The sequence below is a fragment of the Mustela nigripes genome, chromosome X (genome assembly GCF_022355385.1).
Source record: "Mustela nigripes isolate SB6536 chromosome X, MUSNIG.SB6536, whole genome shotgun sequence".
Taxonomy (NCBI): domain Eukaryota; kingdom Metazoa; phylum Chordata; class Mammalia; order Carnivora; family Mustelidae; genus Mustela; species Mustela nigripes.
The window spans coordinates 123,211,412-123,225,963 of NC_081575.1; the positions used below are offsets into that span (position 1 = coordinate 123,211,412).

A 14,552-nucleotide genomic window follows, 5' to 3' on the forward strand; every position below is an offset into this window, starting at 1 on the left:
TGTGGACATTGCTGCTATAAACATTCAGGTGCATGTGCCCCTTTGGATCACTATGTTTGTATCTTTAGGGTAAATACCCAGTAGTGCGATTGCGGGGTCATAGGGTGGCTCTATTTTCAACTTTTTGAGGAACCTCCATGCTGTTTTCCAGAGTGGTTGTACCAGCTTGCATTCCCACCAACAGTGTAGGAGGGTTCCCCTTTCTCCGCATCCTCACCAGCATCTGTCATTTCCTGACTTGTTAATTTTAGCCATTCTGACTGGTGTGAGGTGGGATCTCACTGTGGTTTTGATTTATAGTTCCCTGATGCCAAGTGATGTGGAGCACTTTCTCATGTGTCTGTTGGCCATCTGGATGTCTTCTTTGCAGAAATGTCTGTTCATGTCTTCTGCCCATTTCTTGATTGGATTATTTGTTCTTTGGGTGTTGAGTTTGCTAAGTTCTTTATAGATTTTGGACACTAGCCCTTTATCTGATATGTCATTTGCAATATTTATGTAATGTTTTGATGGCTATTTTGAGAACACCTCCTCTTGTAAACAAGGCTTACATGCACCTTATAAAAATTAGAGAGACCCAGTTTCATGAAAATGCAATTAATTTCTGCAATCTTGCTTAAACCTTGGGTCCATCAAATCCCTATATAGAGCAGGGAGGGCTCCCCTATTGGTAGATCTGGATACCTGAGGAATTCGGCAAGGCACCTGCCAGATAAATCCGGTGAGCTCATTGGGAAACACACTGGACCTCAGAGGCAGATTGGGTGAGAAGGAGCTATGGTAAGCAGGATTCCGAGGTGGCCTCAAGATATCTGTGCCCTAGTGCACACACTCTACAATCCCCTCCCCAGAGGATGAGCAGGACCCATGAGCATGATGGATGTCACTCCCTGATGATGTTACTAATCCAGTAACTGTGACTTCATTGGAGGGAGATTATCCTAGGTGGGCCTGACGGAATCAGAGGATCCATTCAAGAGAAGCTGAATCTGCCAACAGCAAGAATGAACCAGAAGAGAAAACCAACCTTCAGATGAGAACACAGCCCCACCCAAATCCGTGTTGCTTTTTTTTTTTTTTTTTTTTTTTTTTTTTGGAAACCCTAACAGTGGACCCAGGTGACTCATGTCTGGAATCCTGACCTACTGCCACGAAAATATAATGTATCTGTGCTGTTTCAATCTGCTAAATTTCAAGCTGCTAACATTTGTTACACAGCAACAGCTAATATGGTAGCTGAGGATTGGAAGTGCTGAGCTGGAGGGGAACCTAGGGGGTGACCAGAGAACATTTCATGGGGTTGCTATGAAGAATGGGATGGCTGGGAATTTCACAGCTGGGGTCTGTACTCTTAAAATGCTCACTTCCCAGGGACTATAGGGTAGAAACTAATCAGAACCAACAAGAGCAGACCCTTCCATGTCCATGGCCCCATGAGAGACATCACTTCTGACTCACAGGAGCTCCTTGGATTGAGAACACATCACCTTGGCAGGAGCTCAGAGCACAGAAGAGAATATGGCAAACCCTCTGCTCAGGCAGATGTGATCAGTTAGCATGATAGGATGAAATCGTGCGGTTGGATCCAATATGACTAGTGTCCTTCTAAGAATACCACAGAAAACCAAAGACCATGAGCAGATTGGAGGGATTCATCCACAAACCAAGCAGTGCCAAAGATTCCTGGAAAAACCACTGAGTCCTGAAACAGACTCTCCATCAGAGAATTCACACAGAACCAACCCCACTGACAGCTTGCCCTCAGATTTCTAGTTCCCAGAACTGAGAGAATACATTTCTGTTGTTCAAAGACACCCCATTTGGCATTTTGTCATGGCGGCCCCGGGAACCAGTGCACATCTGAACAAAGGATTTGGAGATCAAACATGATCTCTGCTCGAGGGAATTTCAGCCAAATAGCCAGTAGGTGAAACATCCAAAATACTTGTGTGCAGATCGGTCCAAACCGTGCTGCACGTACCAGTGTATCTAGTCAATATGAAAAGAGGACAGGTTAGTGCCCCCAGATAATTATATCAACCACCCCTCCCCAAGCATAAATCTCACGGGATTGGAAAAAATGATTCCGGGTCCAGCCCTACTGAGATTCTCTGTCTCTGTCTCAGGGCAAGAATATTTCACAGTAGAGGAATATTGAGAAAATTTCCCAAGACCTCCTGTCCACAGAGCACGTGCAGCTTTTAGTGAGCTAATGCATGATGACCAGCCAAGGGGATCCTAGATGTTGACTCTTTGACATTCAAATATGATAAGTCATCTGTAGGTAATTCAGAAGGTGAATCCTGATGGCAATGAGACATCTTCAACAAATCTCCTGCATCCCCTCCAGTTGGGGTCTGCTGGTGACAAATCATTGTCCTTCTGATTCACGTCTACCTCCCATGTCTTGTCCTCACCTGTGTCTGGTTACAAGAGGAGAGGCATCAGGCACCAAATATTTTCTAGTGGCTAGCACATCAGTGCAACTATTTCAATAGATTTGGACAGACTTAATGGGGACAAAACGTGGTCAGAATGCTTGAGTAACCACCTGAAAGTCCTACACAACCAACGTTATTAAGGTTGCAGGAAGCTTCTACAGAGAGAAAGAGTAACTCCTTACAAGAAAGCCAAAAACAACCAAAATCCACCTCACTTGGTGTCTTAGCTCAGGCTGCCATGACAACATACCATAGGAGCTTTTAGTGAGCTAAAAAGCACAAATTTATTTCTGTGCAGTTCTGGAGGCTGGAGGTGTGAGATCAGATGCCAGCAAGGTTGGATTTCAGGGATGGTGCTCTTCCTGGCTTGTACATGACCACCATATTGTGTATCTTCATGTGACAGACTGAGCTTTTCTCTTCTCATAAGGAGAGTAAACCGATTGTGGACCCACACCCTCATCTGACCCTAATGCCTTCCTAAAGGTGCCACCTCCTAAAGCCATCCCACTGGGGGAGTAGGGCTTATACATGTGAACTCTGGGGTGGGGTGGGAGACACGATTCTCTTCATGCACCCAGCCTCTCCCATTGTGATAAGGAGCATTGTCCTTCTCCTCATCCCCCACTTTTGGTACATTTTCAGGCTGTGTCAGTTCTCTCCAAGGCATATGCCTCTAGGCTGCCCCATAGTCTCCATCATGGTGGCTACCAGCCCAGACGCAGCCGCCACCACCAACCTGGACCACCATCATGTCTACTTGATGGGCTCACTAGTCCTTTCTCATCATTCTCCAAGCACTGATGCAGACAGAGATGCCATGACTCCATCGGCAAGGACCCCCTTGAATGCCGCTGGACATCACCCCATCGCACCCTCCAAGACCCGATGATCTCATGCCTCAGCCTCCCCATGTCTCCCAACCTGCCACCCGCCCTCCCCATGTCAGGCATATCAGACTTCCCTCAGGTCTTGGGCCCACTCAGTCCTTCCTGCCTCCAACAGATACATCAGAAGCAATAATTATAGAAATGACAGGAGACGAATGCTGTCGACCAAGGACATCATCATAAAAGCGATGACATCGGAGATCTCACTGAAAACAAAAAATGGAACCAACTCTAGACATATTCTGGCGAATTTCTCAGACCAGATGAAATAAAGAAAGCTCTCCAAGAGTCTACAGGGGACTAAACAGAACACAAGAGTCAAACTGGTCTGGCTTCATTTCATCTCAGACATTAGAAATGACACAGTGGGGTTGGATTATTTGACATTGATAGGGGGCAAAAAAATATATATCATTATTAAGGATTCCACAGGGAGACTTTTGGGGAACGAGCCATTTCTCCTCCAAATACCATTAAAATAATTTCAAATACAGTTTGTGCAATCCGTGGCATGTCACACAATGATTGTACAGGGTGTCACAAAGCCCTGTTGGGTACAGGATCCGCCTTAAGGAATCCTACAGTGAAATATTCATCCCCTAAATCAAACAGTTTTTGTCACAGTTGATTATTGCTTCTGAAGCCCTTGGAACACGGAAAGAGGGTTTCAATCTTAATCCACACTTCAAAAAAAATAATAAAAAAACCGTAGGCAAAACATATGATGATTTGCAAACGTCTTGCAAAACCAGGGTGCAGAGAACGCATCAATGCCTTCACATCTATGAAGCCCTGGGACAGGGAAAAAAAAAATCATAACCCTTAATAGGATTTTCTAACTATGAGCAAATATATTTGCATTTTTCTTCTCTGAGGGACCAAACTAGAATTGGCTGATTTTCATGGGATCAATACTTTCCTCTGTAGCCCAGTGTCAAACAAAGAGAAGTCTTCCCACATTAAAATTTAAGATTGAAAACCTTTTCAAGAATTTACATATTTTCTGAAATCCCTTCAAATGTCATATGCTACCAAAAAAAAAAAAAAATCTACTTGGGGAGGACAAAGCGGGGTATTTTAAGAACCGGGCGTCCGTGACTATGCTGATATGGTTATCCTTTATCATTTCGGAAACTCGGGATGCTCGTCTTACTTTACCAAGGACCCTGGCGAACACGTAGGACATGGCGTTGGCGTGAACCAGTCCCGCAGAGACCAGCACCTGTGCCATCCAGGTCAAGGAGAGCCAGAGATCTGGTGAGTGTGCATGCTTCTTTGGGAGTGAGTGGTGTGTGTTTTGTGTAAGCTGCTTGGTTCAAAATTGGATCCCAGATGTTGACCCTGAGGCATCCCTACCATGCTAACCCTATTAACCACAGCCCAGGGTGGACTTTGCATGAAGGAATCCTACAGTGGCATCTTTATCCCCTACATCAAACGATTTTTGTCAGAGATTGAAGACGGAGATTGAAGTCAGCCCTTTCTCCCGGCGTGCTCTCCTTGGGGCGCCGGCAGTCGGACCCAGGAGAGAGGGTGCCATGATCCTGGGCCACCTGGAGCCCAATTGGTTCAGAGCCACAGCTGGGCTGAAGACAGCTCAGGCAGCTGTCTGAGCTGCCCCCCTCAAAAGTATTGAGACAGCTCCGGCGGGTCTACTGGATGTGCACCATCAACGAATGGTAGATAAGATGTCTAGAACAACGCTCATTTTTGACAAGAGGATCCCAGGAGGAAGACGCTCTTCTGGCTACTTGAGAAAAAATAAGAATATGGAGACACGGCATTCAGGTCAACCTTCTCCCTCCTTGCCACACTCCAACAGCCCAAGAGGAAGAGCCCTGGTACCCATTCACAGAGCATCATGGGCAGGGAGAAGAAATGAGCTGTGTGCTGGGGCTTTGCCCAGAAACATTCTGGCTTCTGCTCAGAAACGCCCAGAGATGAGGTCCCAGGAGCCTGTGTGGTGGCCGCAGCTGTCACTGGTGTGTGACTCTTGGATTTTCCTCCAAGAAGTCGGGGCCCAGGGTTTGGTAGCCTCAGCTGCAGAAACCAAGCTTCAGCAAAGGCTGGCTGTGCTGGCAACATACAGGTCTCCGCGCCCACATCCTGCAAGGCTCCCCTGAGCCGAGGCTCACACAGTGGCCGGGGACGTGGCAGGCTCACGTTGGAGTCTCCAAATCTTCCATGCATTTCCAGACGTAGGAGCTTCAAGGAATTAAAGGGCAATTCTGCCCCATAGAGGAGACACGCTCCTTGTTCTCAAAGGTCTCTCCAAGCTTGATGTTTGAACGTGAGGTCCGTCCATGTCTGGGGAGAATTAGTGCAAGAAAGAACCTCAAAGAAAAGTGCACCTTCATGATTATGCGTAATGTGTGCTGTAGGACAAGTGTGCAGAGTTTTCGTTCGCCGTCGAAGAGACCTTTGAATCTAGGCTTGTAAAGAGCCTTCAAGGAAATGGTTAAAAAGATGGGGTTTTCCCGCCCCACGTGGTGCCTCTGGCTCTCTCCAGAGGCAAAGGGACCAAGAGAAGGCTCATTTGGCGCACTCTTGTCCAGATGGGATCTCAGTGCACCTCTGAGTTTCTTTTCCTCAAACCTGGTCGGGTCCCGTGAGCACACCCACAGCAGCCGTGGTGAAGGAGCCCTGGAGAGGTCTGCCTCTGGGACGCGTGTCAGCGGCGGCCAGGACGGGGCTGTTCCCCATGTCTGAGCTCCTCTCAGGAGCTGATTACAGACCACTTCGCATCAGGAAGACGAGGGATGTGAGCGGGCCGCCCAGTCCATTACCTTCCAACAGCCACATCCTGCGCCCGGCGTTTGGCAGTAACTCGGCCTGGCGTGCCTTGTCACCTCTCGTCAGGCTCCGCGATGCCTTGCTCTGTGTTTGCCGGGAGGCCCGGTCCTCGGGGAGTTTGCTCCTTCCTGTGGCAGATTGCCGGTGACTTAAATCTCATCTCCGGTTTCCCGCCAGGATGACAGGTGGTCGGACCTGGGAGGTACGTGGGGGACCTGCGTGTTCGGACTGAGACACCTCCGTGGGTCTAAGACACATGCCCGTGCATATGTATATCAGTGTCCTCAGCCCACAGGCACACACACTCACCACCCACTTACTCGCTCATCCCTACACAGACACACACACCCCCACGTATTTTACAAACTAAATCCAAACCATTCGCCACAATGTATTTTGCAATATCGACGAGATCCGGAAGTTTGTTTGTCATCCTTTGTTTAGACAGAGCGACAACGGGAACTTCCTTTTTATTAGTATTATTATTACGATTATGAGGATTGCAAGTGATTTGTTACTTATTTGTAACTGAAAGAATCCTACATGGTTGCAAGTCCCCCCAAACAGCTAGGTTCTTGTCTCCTGAAGCATTTACAATGTATCTTCCACTGTTTCTCTTCCTTTACCCGGGACGCCTGCCCACAGCCATCTGGGATGCTTTCCTATGTTTCTATTTTTTTTTTCCCTTTCCTACAAGGGCTCGTGAATCGTGGGTGCATTTACTCTGTGCTTGTGTAGGAGCTGGGATACCTATCACCCTCCCCGTGGTGCTGAGGTCAGCCCTAAGCACGGTCAGATCATGCATTCATCAGAATTCTCCAGAGAAACAGAACCGATATAGGAAGAACATATATGGAGTTTTGTTTTGGTTTGGTTTGGTTTGGTTTGAAGGAATTGGTGCAGGAAAGAGCTGGTGTTTGAGCTGAGTGGCACAGGCCCTGTGCTGGCAGAATTCCTTCTTGCTCAGGGAAGCTCACAGCGGAGGCGCTTAACGCCTTCAACTGATTAGACGAGGCCCATCTGCATCGAACCTGGTAATCCTGGTAATCCGAGAGTCTGCTGCTCGACATGTTGATCTCATGCTTTAAAAATGCATACAAATGAAACACCTTTAAAGGGAAACATCCAGAATAATATTTGACCACCTCTCGGCGACTTGGCCACATTGACACATAACACGGACCATCACAGATCTGCTCGCCATTCAGGAAGATAGCTGTGACCAAATGACCAGAGACCTGGCCAGGACCAGGAGGCAGTGATAGGCTCCATGACGTCTCAAAGAACAATTTTCCATAACAGCAGGGGCTGAGCCCCATTCATCAAATATTGACGTGTCACGCAAAATATGTGAGTCGGTCAAACTCCTACATGTCCCTACCTCATGGATGTGGCATATTATAGCAGCACGAAGGTGTGAACATCACTATGTGTTCTCTGTCCCCCTGTATGCATCGACAGCCTTGCACAGAAAGTCTGAAAAGTACAATGATGCCTTTCTGCATTTTGTGATGAAGAATTTTTTTTCCCGCTCCGTGCACGTCATGGCTTCTCAGATGTTTGTGGACACACATTTCCCGGGAATCTTGCAAAAGTGCCGATTCTGAGCTAGCAGGGGAAGGGCTAGCTGAGATCTCGGCGTAGGTAACAAGCCCCCAGGTGAGGTCGATGCGGCTCTGGGCATTGGTGCATAGACCTTTACCCTCCGAAATCCAGGACGACACAGAATCAGGCATGAGTCAGTTTCTTGACTTTTAGTGTCTCTGGACTCTCCTGAGCTGAGTTTCTGTGAGCCCTTGAGTATCAGGGCGTTGCCCACAACCTGGAGGTCAGGTGTGTTGGAGGAGGTGGCCACCCAGGGAGTCTTCTGGGTGTCAGTTCTGTGCAGTCAGGCAGGAAGCATGGCTCATCAACCACATGAGATAACATTTTGGCCGCATGTACGCATTCTCAAGGCTTCAACCCAAACATCCACCCCTATTAAGATGCTCTCACGCCGCAGCATGATGGGGCAATGAGCAAGCCCGCCAGCACACAGACACTCCTTGAGTCAATAGCATCCTGCCCACTTTTAAAGTCCAGGTACACAAATCCATTCATAATACCCAGCCACCTCCTCACCCATTCTCACGAGGCATTGTGCTCCAGAGGAGACCAGGCAGAAGAGGCGTCCTTGCGCCATTGTGGCCACGGTTGGGGGTGACGTTTGCCCAGACATCCGGGAGCAGACAGTGTAGATGGTGGCATGGCTATGGGCCAGCCTGACTGGACGCAACTCACGTGGCTGTGTGGGGAGGGGAAGAGGGCTGGGGTATGAGTTTGGAGACCACAGGGATGGGGCAGATCTTGCTGTCTTACGTGGACTTTGGGTTTCATTCACACTGAAATGAGAGGCCGGTGGAGGTTTTTCCTCTGATGGACCTTATCCTCATGGGGGTGTTCCTCTCAAACCCCTGGGAATTCCTTGCCATTTCTGGGAACAGTGACCTGCCTTCCAATGCAAGCCCTGCCCTTCTGTTGGAGGACTACGTTCATTGCTGGATCCCATGATGCCCATTTGAGTAGCATGCTGGAAGTCTGAGAAAGTCACATTACTGCCCCCCGCCCACAGTGCTGTTGGGTATAGTGTATAAATATGGTGTCCCTCACTTTTCAGACAGGACAGTCCCCAGGTGGGTGTCTATGCTATCTGCCAGAGCATCACCATGGGATAAGCTCCAATCACCTCTGTGTGGTTGGCTTGAGAAGTCCCCTTTTATGAGCTACTTTTCTTTCTTGTATCACCTCCTCACCCCCTACCTGAGCCCCCGCCCCTCCTCCCACCGCATTCAATCCTCAACCCCAGGTTGCTTCTTGGAGAAGCCCCATCGGGAACCCTGACGTAGAGACCAAAGTCATCCATCTGATTTCTGGGCTGAGGTTATGATGCAGGAATGATTGTTGAGAGACGTAGGGGCAGGTAGAGGCTAGTGTCCAGGGAGAGAGGGCAGGTTGGACCACGCTGGTCACAGGTGGCGTGATGAGAAGCACGCACATCAGGGACTTACTGAGAAACTATGTGAATCCGCCAAGAGAACTGATAGGCTTGTCCAGGCTGTTCTTTTCCTTGATAAGCCTGGTCCTCTGACCTTTGTGTCTTCATTATCCCTTCTTAATTGCTCAAAATCCCATGGCTCCCTCCTTCACCTTGCTGTGTCTAGATCTTTCTCACACCTCTCCCTTCGATCTGGTTCATTAACATTCTTGCGGAAAGTAATTCATGTCAAGGCTTTGGTGGAGCGTGTTGGAGGTGCTGAACACTGAGCCAGGTACCAGGGAGACAGCAATTACTGCGTCTCATCCAAGGCACGATCAACGGAGGAACACATAATCAGGACACAGTACAGAGTCACACCACGTCTGTCTGATGTGAGGACATATTAGGAAGAGAACTTTTGTTTGTGTTTCCTGAGTGGTGTTTGTAAATGCATCTTTCTTTAAAAATTCACCCAGTGTGCATTCCCTTATTTCTCTTCTGATGCATAAATAGAGAAACAAACACAAATGTGGTACATAATTGCCTTTTTATTCGTTGGAGCTGGTGGTTTTGTCGTATGAGCCTTCAAGAAAACTGTGGTTTTCTTCCGAAGTGGGTTGGGTAATAAAAGAAGCGTGACTTGTATGATGCATTCTAGTGTTCAAGAAATGGCAGACTACAGTTCCTTTGTCTCTTATAACAGTCCTGGGAGGCAGGTCACATCACCATCACCACCATCGTCGTCTTCACCATCATCCGTCGTCACTGTTGCCTTCATCATCATTGTCTTCATCCCCATCACCATCACAATCACCATCCTGGTTCCCTATCACCACTGTCACCTTCATGACCACCATCGTCACCACAATCACCATCCCCACCATCATCCCCACCATCACCATCACCATCATCCCCACCATCGCCACCATCACCATCATCAACATCACCATCACCAGCACCATCACCACAATCACTATCATCACCACCATCAACAACATCACCATCACCACCATCATCATCACCACCACCACGATCACCACCAACCCCAACATCATCACAACCACCGTCATCCCCACTGTCCCCACCATCATCAGCACCACTGGTAACATCACCACTGAGATGACCATCACCATCATTGTCATCACCATCATCACCGTCATCACCGCCATGTTACAAGAGACAAAATGAAGCTTCACAGAAATCCAGCCTTGCCTAGTGTCACAGAATTAATAATGAAAAGCACCATCGTTCATGCCCAGGACCTCCCAATACAAAAGCTTTTTCCCTCTCTGCCTACTGGTGCTACAACGTGCTGGAAACCTTCCTTCAAAGACATACACAGCTGGCCCTTTCTTTCCTATCCTACTTCCCTTCCTCCCACTTGGTCCCTGGACTGTCGGGACCATCATCCCAGACCATGAGAACGGGGGCCATGACTACAGCTGGAGAAGCAAGAAAGTGCAAAAAGCCTAGTTTCAGAGGAGTCTGACACACAGCCAGCACACCAACTCTGGACCGGGTACCACAGGGTCACCTTTACTTGAGAAAGACTCAAACTTCTGTCTGTCTTAGGCACTGTTGTTTTAGGGTTTCTGTGTCTGCCCATCGTAATCGTGATGTAGCATTCAAGCTCCACATACTCTGCAAACTACCCCCTCAAGCCCCCGTCCCTGCACACACATTAACCCCTCCATCCTGCAGCTCAGCTATTTCCATAATCTGATTTGCTTTGACTCCTCGTTGGAGGAGATAAAAGCAGTGACCTTCAAGGACAGACCTGAATGAAAACAGTGGGGATAAGCATTTGTTTGGAAAGAGCTGCAACATCAGGAGGGGTATCCGAGAAAGCTATTAAATGCATTTAAAAATCCACCATTGCTCTAAAATGCACATTTTCCATCTCTGGTTCAGGTCAGTCCGGTGACTGTCACCGCTACTTGAGTTATAAACACTTTCAGATCATAATCCTGCAAAGATCCCTGGAGAAGAGGATGTCTGCCCACCATCAGACCCTACCTGGCAATGGAGTGGTCCACTCAGAGCCCAACGAGGCATTATCACATCTCAGCCTTGCCCTTCTGCCACTGCGTGGTCCTTGCACGTTGCATGGCTGATGCTCGGAAGGGAGTCAATGGCTTAGGGTGTTTCCCTGACACGACGAAATTCCAGTGGTCACAGGCAGCGAGGTTTGGGGCTTGATGACAGCTCGTGTCTGAGGGAGGGGGATCTTGATTGCCGGTAAACTGTTCAGCAAGCTGTGTGGGGACCAAAATAAATCATGGGAGCTCTGAGAAAAAGGCAGGGTGACCCCGGATACCTGAGACCCTCCTCCATGGGATGTTTCTTCTGCAGAGATACCTGGGAAATACATGGGGTGACTCTGCCATGGATGTGCCAACGGGCCAGGACATGCATCTTGGAAAAGTACAAAGAGCCGGCCGTGAGCTGGTTTCCAACCGTGCTGTGAGCAGAATGGGTCAGCATTTACCAAAGACAGACATCTGGATTTTTCATGCCAGACATTTAAATTAGTCTTGCACAGAGCAAGCGTTGACTTCAGTACCAACAAAACGGGACTGGGGAAAAGGATTTCAGAAGATGCTGCTGAAAATTCCAGAAGGCGTAGTGCAATTGCTTTTGCAAACAGACTTATGAGAGTGTGACAGATGTCCGTGCGTGTATGTGCCTGTGTATAGGTGTATTGTGTGTTTCTGAATGTGCATGTGTATGTGCATGCATGTGTGTGTGCACATGTATATATTTGTGTGTGTACATGTGTACATGTGTATGTGTGTCTCTATACGTGTGCGTGTGTATGTGTGTGCACGTGTGCATGTTTTATGTGCATATGAATGCATGTGTGCACACATGTGTATATGTGTACATGTGTGTGATATTTGTGGTGTGTGTATGTCTGTGCATGTGTGCACATCTGTTCATGTATGTGTGTCTTGTGTGTATGTGTATGTGTACATGTTTGTGTATACATGTGTGTTTGTACATCTGTATGCCCATGTATGTGTTTGTGCATGTATGTGCATATATGTGTATCTACACATGTGCTTGTGTATGCATGTTAATGCATTGTGTGCTTGTACATGCACATGTATATTTATGCATGTGTGTATATGTGTGTGCGCACAAGGTAGAGAAAAAGAATAATCACGGGGCTTGGTGGTGGGCACTCTGTCGAACTGAATGCACCCTCCGCTTGTAAGAAAATTTATACAACTCGCGAGACGCCACTCTCAGTGTAATCTCACTATTAAGTCAGCTGTCCGCTCGGTCATCAATCAGTGGTTCCCATTCCTCTCTGAGCACCTCCGGCTCGGCGACAGCCCACGGGACACGGAGACATGCATATCAGTTGGCGTGGGCCGCGGTAACATGACACCAGGCTGGGAGCTTCAACAGTGGGAATTTATCTCTCGCTGTCCCGGAGGCTAGAAATGCACGATTAGGCAGTCGGCGACTTTGGTTTCACGCCGGGCTCGCGGATGGATGCTTCCAGGCTGGGTGGTAAATTTGGGTCCTTCGAAGCCAGTAGGTTTCTGGTGCATTGTGAGAGCTGCCGTTGGAAATTCATAGAGAGCCCGAGGGTGTTGAGGACGGCGGGTGCCGGGGTAGCGGCTGGTACTTGAGCGGAAATGAGCATGCATGGAGGTTTGATGAACAGGAGAGATTAGAGGCAGTAGAAGCTGTGGGGGAGACATCTCGCTTTTCACGTTCTGATGTGGTTGACTGTTGTGTGTGAACCCGTGTAGGGACACTCAGGTCCATGAAGGCTGGACTGAAGTCGACCAGCTCACCTGTTCCTGGGCTCCCCCTGCCCCACCTGGCCTGGTCAGGTGCTCCATGAAAGCCTTCTGGAGGAAGGCTGACACGTCACAGCACACGGCAATCCGTGCCTCTCTCGTGTTCACGTCCCATCACCAGCAGCACACGGACTGGGGTGCGTTATGGCCGTATTTCCTGGGACATCACAAGCTGCCTGTTTTATCAGTTATGATTAATTTGATTGGATCCGAGCCTCATTTCTTCCCATAAAGCAGATGTTTAAGTCTAACTGAGGTGTGCATGTCCATGGAGATGTGGTTTCCTCTCCCTTCTGCAGATGACACACTCTGGGGAGAAGTGTGGAGAAGTTCTCTCCCCTCACCCTGAGTGCACGCTTCCTGAACTGCCTCTTCTGGTCACCTCTGGCTCTCCTTCATCTACCCGGGCAGGCTCTCGATAAATAATTATGGAAGAGAGAGCGAAGGCTTGCCAGCGTAGTGCTCTGTGGATCTGGAGGCAGCCAAGACTGAATTCATGATGAGCCCGGGCAATGGGGTTGGGTTGGGTTTGGTTTTATCCCCGCCCAACATCTATATCCTTCTGGAGATGCGGCAACAGGAAAGCAATGTCCACATCCGTCCTTCAGATCTCTGTGGTCACGGAAGAGGCAGCTCAGCCGGGAGCCTTTCCAGCTCAAGAGGAAAAACCATTGACCGTGGAGCGCGTCAGCTGCTCTGACCTTGGAGGTGGTCAGCCGTGCTTCTGAGTCCAACGGCCACCCACCACCACGTGCTCTTGCACAAGTCATGCATCTCCTAGGAAACACAGATATTATTTTTTGTCTTGAAGATGGGAGTGCCGTCAGCTACGTTGTGTCTCTGCAAAATTCATGTGTTGAAGCACCATTCCCCAGGACCACACAATGTGGTATTCTGTGTGGCTGTATTTGGAGGTGAGGTCTTTAACGAGGGGATTTTTGGGAAAATGGAATCACAAGGGTAGTCCCTGATCCCATAGGACTGGGATCCTTATTAGAAGAGGGGATGAGGACACAGACATGCCCAAAGCGATGACCACACGAGGACACGGGGAGATCACGACAACTACATGCCCAGGAGAGACCCGTGAGGAGGCACCAACCTCAACCCCACCTGGATCTCAGACTCCCAACCTCCAGGACCGAGATAATAATGTATGTCCGTTGTTGGAGCCAACCTGTCTGTGGTGTTTTATGACCACAGTAAGTCATGATTTTGCTATGTGTATGTGTGTCTGTATCTCTATTTCTTATATATATGCCCAAATATATATATATATATATATATATTATATTCAATTAGTCTCATGGTGGATTTTCTTTGAAGGAGCACTTTCTTTGGAGACAGTACGTGGGGTCTGGCGTCCCTTGTGAGTACTGATTGCCTTTCTTGGGACAGTTTCAGCGTACATGAGAGGTGGGTTTTAAGGGCACCCCTGTGTCTTTCTTCATGTGTCCCTTCCCTTGCATATTCTACCAAGGGTCCTTTGACGGAACAAAAGACAGAAAGAGTTCAGGTGTGCCCTTGGAAACACAGATGTGCCCTTGGAAACATCCCCTCTGGGTGGATGCCCAGCTGGGACATCCTTCAGTGATGT

At 48.6% G+C, this 14,552-nt stretch overlaps 1 long non-coding RNA gene across 1 annotated transcript in view; it reads left to right on the forward strand.

Annotated features, from left to right (window-relative positions):
* Positions 1-14,219, forward strand: part of LOC132007412 (uncharacterized) — a 28,706-nt gene extending 14,487 nt beyond the window's left edge. Inside the window, exons 4-5 of the long non-coding RNA XR_009401347.1 lie at positions 4,494-4,588; positions 12,905-14,219. This is a non-coding gene — a long non-coding RNA (uncharacterized LOC132007412). The remainder of the gene's footprint in view (positions 1-4,493; positions 4,589-12,904) is intronic.
* The last annotated feature ends 333 nt before the right edge of the window (positions 14,220-14,552 follow it).